This window comes from Ailuropoda melanoleuca, chromosome 15 (genome assembly GCF_002007445.2).
Source record: "Ailuropoda melanoleuca isolate Jingjing chromosome 15, ASM200744v2, whole genome shotgun sequence".
In the NCBI taxonomy this organism is placed as follows: Eukaryota; Metazoa; Chordata; class Mammalia; order Carnivora; family Ursidae; genus Ailuropoda; species Ailuropoda melanoleuca.
Genome location: NC_048232.1, coordinates 66,484,929 through 66,492,694, shown reverse-complemented (window position 1 = coordinate 66,492,694; position 7,766 = coordinate 66,484,929). Strand labels below are relative to the sequence as shown.

The window sequence follows — 7,766 nt, the reverse complement described above, 5'->3', positions numbered from 1 at the left end:
CCTGGGAAAATGGCTAATTGCCACATCCTCCTTTTTAACACGCTTAAGACGGAAAAAGCCTTTATTGCCCTAGCTCCCACTTTTCTACAATATTTTTTTTTAAAGAGAGAAATTTGTGAAGTCTGAAGATAGCTCCGTGTTGTGCTTCAATTTTCCAGAAGCCCAAATCAGCTTTAAGTATATTTTATTTGATGAAGAACACACCTCTGATTTCTTTCAGGAGGCAGAACATCAATCTAGTTAAGAGCAGTTAGTATCACAAGGTTTAAAAAGGAAAGAAAGAAAAACAATTTAATCCCTCCTTAGTCTTTTAATAGAGACTCCTGAGGAGCCTTACTGGAAACCTGGAGACTAACACTCCCTAAGCATTTTGTCAACAACTAGAGAACAACTTCATTTTGAAACATAATGTTTGAAAATTATGTCTTCCTTAACTGCCAAGACTGAGTTTGGTTCCTGGATTCATTTCCTTTGTGAGGACACATGACATCACTTTCCTGAAAGCTTTTTATAATGCTCTCTGGACTGTACCAAATCTCTCGGATGTTACCAAGCCTTTCCAGATAAATATAGCTCTGCAATTCAGAAATTTTAGATGTAGACAGTAAAGAAATTTCTCTCCCCAAATTTGTAACTTGTGTGTCTATGAAGATACTTTGATAATGATTTTTAAATAGAGCTGGGTCTGTAAAACTTCTATAGTTAACCTTTAAAGTGATGGGGTACAGCTGTATCATTATGCAATGTTATAATGTATTTTGCAAAAGTTGGTATGGTACAAAATATTTTTAAAAAATAAATGTTAAGGTGAGGCTACCTGTTTTGTTTTCAAAGCCGGTTAAAAAAATCCTTTGATACTACTCTTTTCTCATCTACAGTTTTATCTTTACTAAAAGTAAAATTATTTTGCTCAGGTGATATTACAGGGAAGATAGTTAATTGCTGCCCTTAGCTTGATTTGCTTCACTCTTATTGCTAACAAATAGATTTATTATATGGTTTAGCCTAATAAAATAGGGAATGAAACCAGACAAAATGCTTTTTCTCAATTTGGTAACCTAACTAATTTCTTTGAGAATTTTTTACAGCTGATAATAATTGGAAATGGCCCAGAAATTCAGACATGGGGAATTGTTTTTGTAAATAAAGGAAGCTTAGTATTGGTGCTGTACAGAGCAGTGGCTCTCAATCAAACTTCACAGTGTAGCAGATTTCTAGAGGACTTGTTAAAACAGTTTGCTGGGCTCCGTCCCAGGGTTTCTGATTCAACTGGTCTAGAGTGGAGCCCGAGAATTTTAAATTCTAAGAAATTCCCAGGTGATATTGCTGCTGCCACTGATTCAGGGATCATTGTTTGAGAACCACTGATGCGGTGTAACTGAAAACAAGCTTCGGTGTCTCTTTTCCATAGCTTATCTAGATACGTTTCACATTTGTTTCCCAGGCTTATGTCATTCCCAAAATGTGAAGCACAACAAAGATTTTCTGACTACATCTCCTTCTACTCTCTCTGTCCAAAGTTCAATGACCTTCACATTCTCCCCCTTCAAGGACCCCCTTTCCCACGTCTGCAGAGTAAATGCCTGACACTCCAAGAGAGCAGGTTCCCAAATTGTGCTCATCAGCACATATGTCCCTCAATATGTTCATATATATCCCGCAATGAAGCTTTTCTATGGTCAAAACATTTTGGGATACACTGGTTTAACTGGAAAGAAAATTACTTTCCATCCAGAACTTCTCCGAGTTTTTAGAATGCAAATGTACATGGTGACTTTCCCAAAGGCAGATGAAGTATGTGGCATTTCCCAAGCGGATTTGATCTTGGAATTCTTCCTCATCCCTCTTTCTCACCATGTGCTAAGGAATCTTTATTAACCATAGTTCGGGAAATGCTGTAAGTAATTTTATAATTTACAAGGTTAAAAAAGTCTATATTCCAACTCAGGAGAAAAGCCAACTTAGTGTGCCAAAAAAATCATGGGCAAATTTTAAATCAGTTTACAAGAGTAACTAAATAAATGTACTCATTATTTTAATTGTATGTGACTTTTTCTTTTTTTTAAAATTGTGATAAGATCAGATAACATAAGATCTACCCTCTTAACAAATTTCTAAGTGTACATCACAATATTGTTAACTATAGGCACAATGTTATACAGCAGCTCTCCAGAATGTGTTCATCTTGCATAACTGAAACCTTATACCTGTTGAACATCAACTCCCCATTTCTCCCTGGGATACTTCATATAAATGCAATCATGCTGTATTTGTCCTTCTGTGATTCGCTTATTTCACTCAGCATAATGTTCTCAAGGTTCATCCACGTTTTTGTACCATTTCCTTCTTTTTTACAACTGAATAATATTCCACTGTGTGCATACGCCACATTTTCTTTTTTCATGTGAACATTTTGTGATCAGATAACCTACTGAGGGATATAAAGAGAGAACCCATGGCTTTTAGCTTAAGCTGCTCATCGGGTCTTTCTGGACCTCACCCCCAAGTCCTGTTCCTCCTGCCCAATTTCTTTTCCATTAGTTTTTCATTTTCTTTGGTATATTTCTCATGATTATAAGTTCTTAAGAATTCCTTAAATGAGTTACATGTTTATTGCTTATTTCCACCACTAGAAAACAGTTCCATGAAGGCAATATCTTGTCTGTTTTGCTCACTGCTATATTTTCAGTGCCTAGAACAGTGCCTGGCACGTCATATGCAGTCAGTAAGTATTTTTTGATGGAAAAAATTAATCAATACAATCATTATCTCGGTTTTAATTATGAAATGTTTATTATGGTAATAAAAGATGTAGGAAGAAGAAAGGGTGCTCTTTAGCTATTTTAGATGAGGCAGTTGGGACAATCTTTCAATTTCTAATGGAGTAATTCCAATCTAATAATATAAAAGGGGAATTATTGATGTGCAACTCAGGATGTCAAAACTCAGGATGTCATTTTGCAGACTCACTTTTGAATGATTTTTAATATTTACTAAGGGACTAAAAAAGGACAATTATTTTTTTTTAATAAAGCAAGGATGTAAAAAATGCTCGGCATGTAAGTAGGCCTTATATAAATACCAATTTTTCTAACTCTCTAACTTTAAAAGACCTCTAAAAATGATGCTGACAGTGATGCTATATTCTTGGTATGTTACAAAGTTCTCTGACTTGGACAAATCGAAAGAGCATCATTAACAGTGTGGTTTTTTTAAAAAATATTTTATTTATTTATTTGACAGAGAGAGAGAGAGACAGCCAGCAAGAGAGGGAACACAAGCAGGGGGAGTGGGAGAGGAAGAAGCAGGCTCCCAGCAGAAGAGCCTGATGTGGGGCTGGATCCCAGAACCCTGGGATCACGCCCTGAGCCGAAGGCAGCCGCCTAACCCTAAGGACTGAGCCACCCAGGCGCCCCATTAACAGTGTTTTTTTAAAAAGCACATTTGCTCTAAAGGAAAGGTTGTGTTCTATATTTGCATTCGTATAGGAATGATAAGCAAGTGTTAAATATGTGCAGAGCATAAATGTTGCTAATTTATGGATTCTGGCAATTTTAGAGACATAGGAGAAGTCTGATTGAAATGTATGATTTTTGTTGGATATTACAGCAGATACATTCAACTTTGCCCAACAAAATAAGAGAAAGAAGTCAGGAGGCAGTATTTTTAGAGGGAAAGGATTCATCCAGGAATCCAAGAAAATAATTATCAGAGTCCTTAGGACATAATGTGATTTGAAATTGCATTAAAAACTTACAAAGTCTATTTCCGAGTATTGAAATGGAAAAATATTTATATCTCACTTTAACAGATTTTTATGTGGTTTAAAATTTTTTCTTGTTTAGGTTGTCCACATCCGGTCCCCATTCTTGTCTTTTCTATCCTCTCATTATCTCCCTCTAGGGGTTTGTTTGTTTTTACTTTCTGCTTTTGTCCTTATTAGTGGAAAAAAATGGGTCAGTATTACTTTAGTTTGTCTTCACTTTCACTCTGCTGTTCATTTCTGAACCAGCTTTTAGCCTCTGGGAAAGAACAAAGTAAAAATATTTACAGAAACTGGGCCAACCTCTAGGCACCCCCTCCCCCCAAGAAAACAAAACCTAACCAAGGGCAACAGTAGTTCCTCTCTGTTCTCCTATAACACCTTGTATTTCCTTTCTCGTAAAGCTCAGAATTTTATTATAACTGCTTCCTGAGTATCTTTCATCCCAGGACTCTCAGTCCTTTGAGGACCTAGTGTGTTGCCAAGCACACAATATAAATAACTTAAATGTAAATGAATAAATGCTGCGTGCGTGAATGACTGCTGCAAAGCTACCTACCCAACCACCCATAAAAAAGGAGAAAAGCTGAAAACAACATGCTCTGGTGCGGGCCCTTCGACGTCAACTCTAGAAAACCAGTAGAGAACTGCGGCATTGGTATCTTTATTACATAATTACTCGGATAATTTAAGCAAGAGTTTTTGTTTTGTTGGGGGGGGTGGTAGGAGGATGAAGGGGCTGAATTACACAGGTCGCTCTGTGGAGTGGCACCACCTAACCATCTCAGCCCTCTCGCCTCCCTCCCACGGCTCCAGAAGCCAGGCAGGAGAGAACAAGGCCCCCACCTCGGGGCGGGGGGTTTCCCGGGGATACCCCGCCTCGCCCTCTAGGCCCCGCCCCCGGACCGTCAGCTCCGCCCCGCTGCTGCCGCCAGCAGGGGTCGCGCTGCCCGCGGCGAGCGGCTCAGGCGGAGGTGGGGGAAGCTCCCGCGGCGGGTAGCTTTTTTCAGCTGCTGCTGGTTGGATCGTTTCAATAAAAGTCCTTTTTCTCGCTCGCTCGCTGTCCTCCGGGGAACAGGCGGAGGCGTCAATCCGCAGCCGCCGAGTAAGACAGCGACGCACACGCAGCGAACGAAAGCGGCCGCCCGCGGTCTCCTGAGCTCCTCACGGTCCGGCCGCAGAGAAGAAGGAGCCCTCGTCCGGGCGGGCCGCCTCAGCCGGGCGTCGGCACCTCCCTGCCAGCCTCGCTCCCGCTGGAGCTCCTCCGAGGGGATTAGTGGGCTGCCCGCGCGGCTCGGCGGCCCGGGAGCCATGTTGTCCGGGGGGCTTGGCAACGCGTGAGGGACCCGCGGCCCCTCTCGAAGGCTCCGGACCCTAGGCGAGAGCCGGAAGGCGGCAGTGGAGGCCTGCGCCTCGGAGGCGCCTTGGGTCCGCCAGCCGCTGGGACCCGGACCTGCATCCGGTCGCCGCGGGCGTCGGCGGAGCCGCTTATCCTCCGCGCCTCGCCTCGCTACGCGGCCCCCGCACTTGTTGGTGAGTTGGCTGCTGGCGACCGCGCAGGGTTTTTCCTGCTGCCTGGCGGACCCCGAGCCGAGGGGGCGGGAGGGTGCTTGGGACGGAGGGCCGGGGCAGCCGGCTGTTGGGGGCGCGGGAGGCTAAGGCCCGGCCGGGAAGTTGAGAGAGGGAGGCGCGGCAAGGGGAGCTCGCTTCTGCCTGTCGCCCATCTGGTCCAGCGCGAACCCTGGGTCGCCGAGGCATTTCCGGGGGTGGGGTGGGGTATCAGACCCGCTCCTTCGCTGGAGGCGCCTGCAGTCGCCGCCACCTCCGGTGCTTGCTGCCCATTTGGTCTCCGGGGGAGGTCGGTCTCCCCGCGAGGCCCGGGAGGAAAGAGGCAGAAAGTCCCCCGAGACACAAAGATTCCCCTCGGCGGGGGTGGAGCCGCAGGCGCGGGCGGCTGAGGGGAAGGAAGGGCGCTAGTCCGCGGGAGGTGGGCGAGGAGGCGGTGGCAGCGGCGCTTCTAGCTCCTTGGAGACGCCGGGGGTGTGAGCGGGTGGCGAGCGCGGAGGAGGAGGAGGAGCCCTCGCGTGGGGAGCCGGCCGAGACAAAGATCACCGCAGCCTCCCGCTGGCGGGTCACACCCCTGAGTGTTGGTCAAGAGCTGAGGTGGAGGGAGTGTGGGAAACCCAAAGAACCCATGGGGAGGGGGAAAAAATGGGGAGCTGCCAAGTATTGTCGTCTCCGCTGCAGTTGCTTTTCTCAGCTTTTTTGTGCCCAGCGCTTTTGCTCCCCAACTCAGCTGGATAGCTCCAGATTCCCTGCCTCCTGTCACCCCCTCACTGCCACATTGACTCTCTTGTGGTTTTTCCCCTCGTTCTCCCCCTACTTTTCACCCACTCCTTTTCGGGTAAGCAGTCTTTTGCCTTCAGCTTGGGGGAACGTTTGCTAATGACAGGATGCCTGAGCTTGTTCTGACCCTGAACTGCCTTGAACTCCTCTCTCTCCCTCCCACCCTTTCCTTTCTGGGATCTCATAATGTCACATGGCCACTAACAATTAGCTTTTCTTCAAAGATGGCAAAAACATAGCTGAAATCGTGGCGCTCCTCCTTTATATTGATTCATCCACTAAAAACACGTCGTTGGTTATGCTTTCTCACCTCTTAGCTAAATACGTTTTCTAGATAACAAAAGTGGCAAATTTTGTTTAGTGTCTTGGCTATTCCTAGGGTCAGCAAAGTGTGTTCCTGGCAGCCAGACCTTCTGTCACTTATCAGGAAATGCTTGACTTAAAGACAGACAATTCTTTCCTCAAACTTTGCTGATTCTTTCTTGAGTCTTTGTTGAGGGATTTCTTTTAAAAGGCGCTTGTGTAAGAAGGTCAAAGTAACAAATTTGAGTTACTGTATTTTAGACTTGTTTTGTTAACCATCGGGCAGAAGAAAATGAATGGGATTTTAAAATCTTTGGTGCCTCCAGTCAACGAAAGCCTCCGTTGAAGCTAGAAATAAGGTTGAATCAAATTTTAAGAAAAAAATTAGCAGTGTCATTGGTTTTTTTCAGTTTTTGTTAATGAAGTCCTATCAGTCTTTGTGATTCTAACATATGCATACTTCCATAAAGATCGTTTGTAACAAAAGAAAAAAATGTGGCTATATTTAAGGAATAGTCTTTTTATGACGGAGAATTTTGGCATATAAAAACGTTATCCTTTTATCTGGTGGACTGTCTCATAGGCCAGAAACACTAGCAGTTTGAATGCTGGACTTCAAAAAAAAATAGCTGAGTCTTTGAATTTAAGCTGTTTTAAAATATTACTGTTTTTTTACAGTGAAAATAGACATTGAATTATGGATGGAAAGAAATTTAAAGTAAAGCCTGTTTGATAGAGGGAAGTTATTATTGATATTCTAAGAACAGTCATATCTTGCTGACATTAAAATGTTGACGCTATAAAAATTGTGAAAGGGATTTCAGTCTAGGGACCAGTCTCTGAATTGTGGGACTCCCTACCCCACCCTCGCCACTTAACACTTTTCAGATATCTTTGTGAAATTAACAGGTCATATTAATAATCAGTGTTTCGTATAACAGTTATCAAAAGGCCAAAACGAAGGTACATTGGGTTTTTTTTCTACATATTTATTAATATTAGATTATTGAAGTTTAATTCTTGGAAGGAAGTCTAAAAAGTTAAGATTTCTGGGTGGTGGGATTTATGGATGAATAAAAATACGGTTCTGTGTTTTCCAAATTTTTATATCAGTTTTACGATCAGGAAAAAAAAGCGTATGAAGCCTTATTAACCTAATTTTCCTATTACTAGAAGAAGCTTCTATAAAATACTTTATTCTCATCCCTGAACTAAGGCCCAATAAAGTCACTTTCAGGTGTTAGTTACTTGAAATAGTGCAGCCTGCCAGATGTGCTCTGGTTACCTGAAGGGAGAAAGATACATAGTGAGGAAAGATGAAATTGGACGAATTGATTCAGTGTATGGTAGTGAT

General features: G+C 43.3%; 1 protein-coding gene across 2 annotated transcripts in view; it reads left to right on the top strand.

Moving 5' to 3' along the window:
- The first annotated feature begins 5,178 nt into the window (after positions 1-5,178).
- CDK17 (cyclin dependent kinase 17) overlaps positions 5,179-7,766 on the top strand; it is a 109,743-nt gene continuing 107,155 nt past the window's right edge. For both annotated transcript variants that reach the window (XM_034644491.1, XM_002919247.4), the window contains exon 1: positions 5,179-5,296. The gene's annotated coding sequence lies outside the window, so the exon portion shown is untranslated. The remainder of the gene's footprint in view (positions 5,297-7,766) is intronic.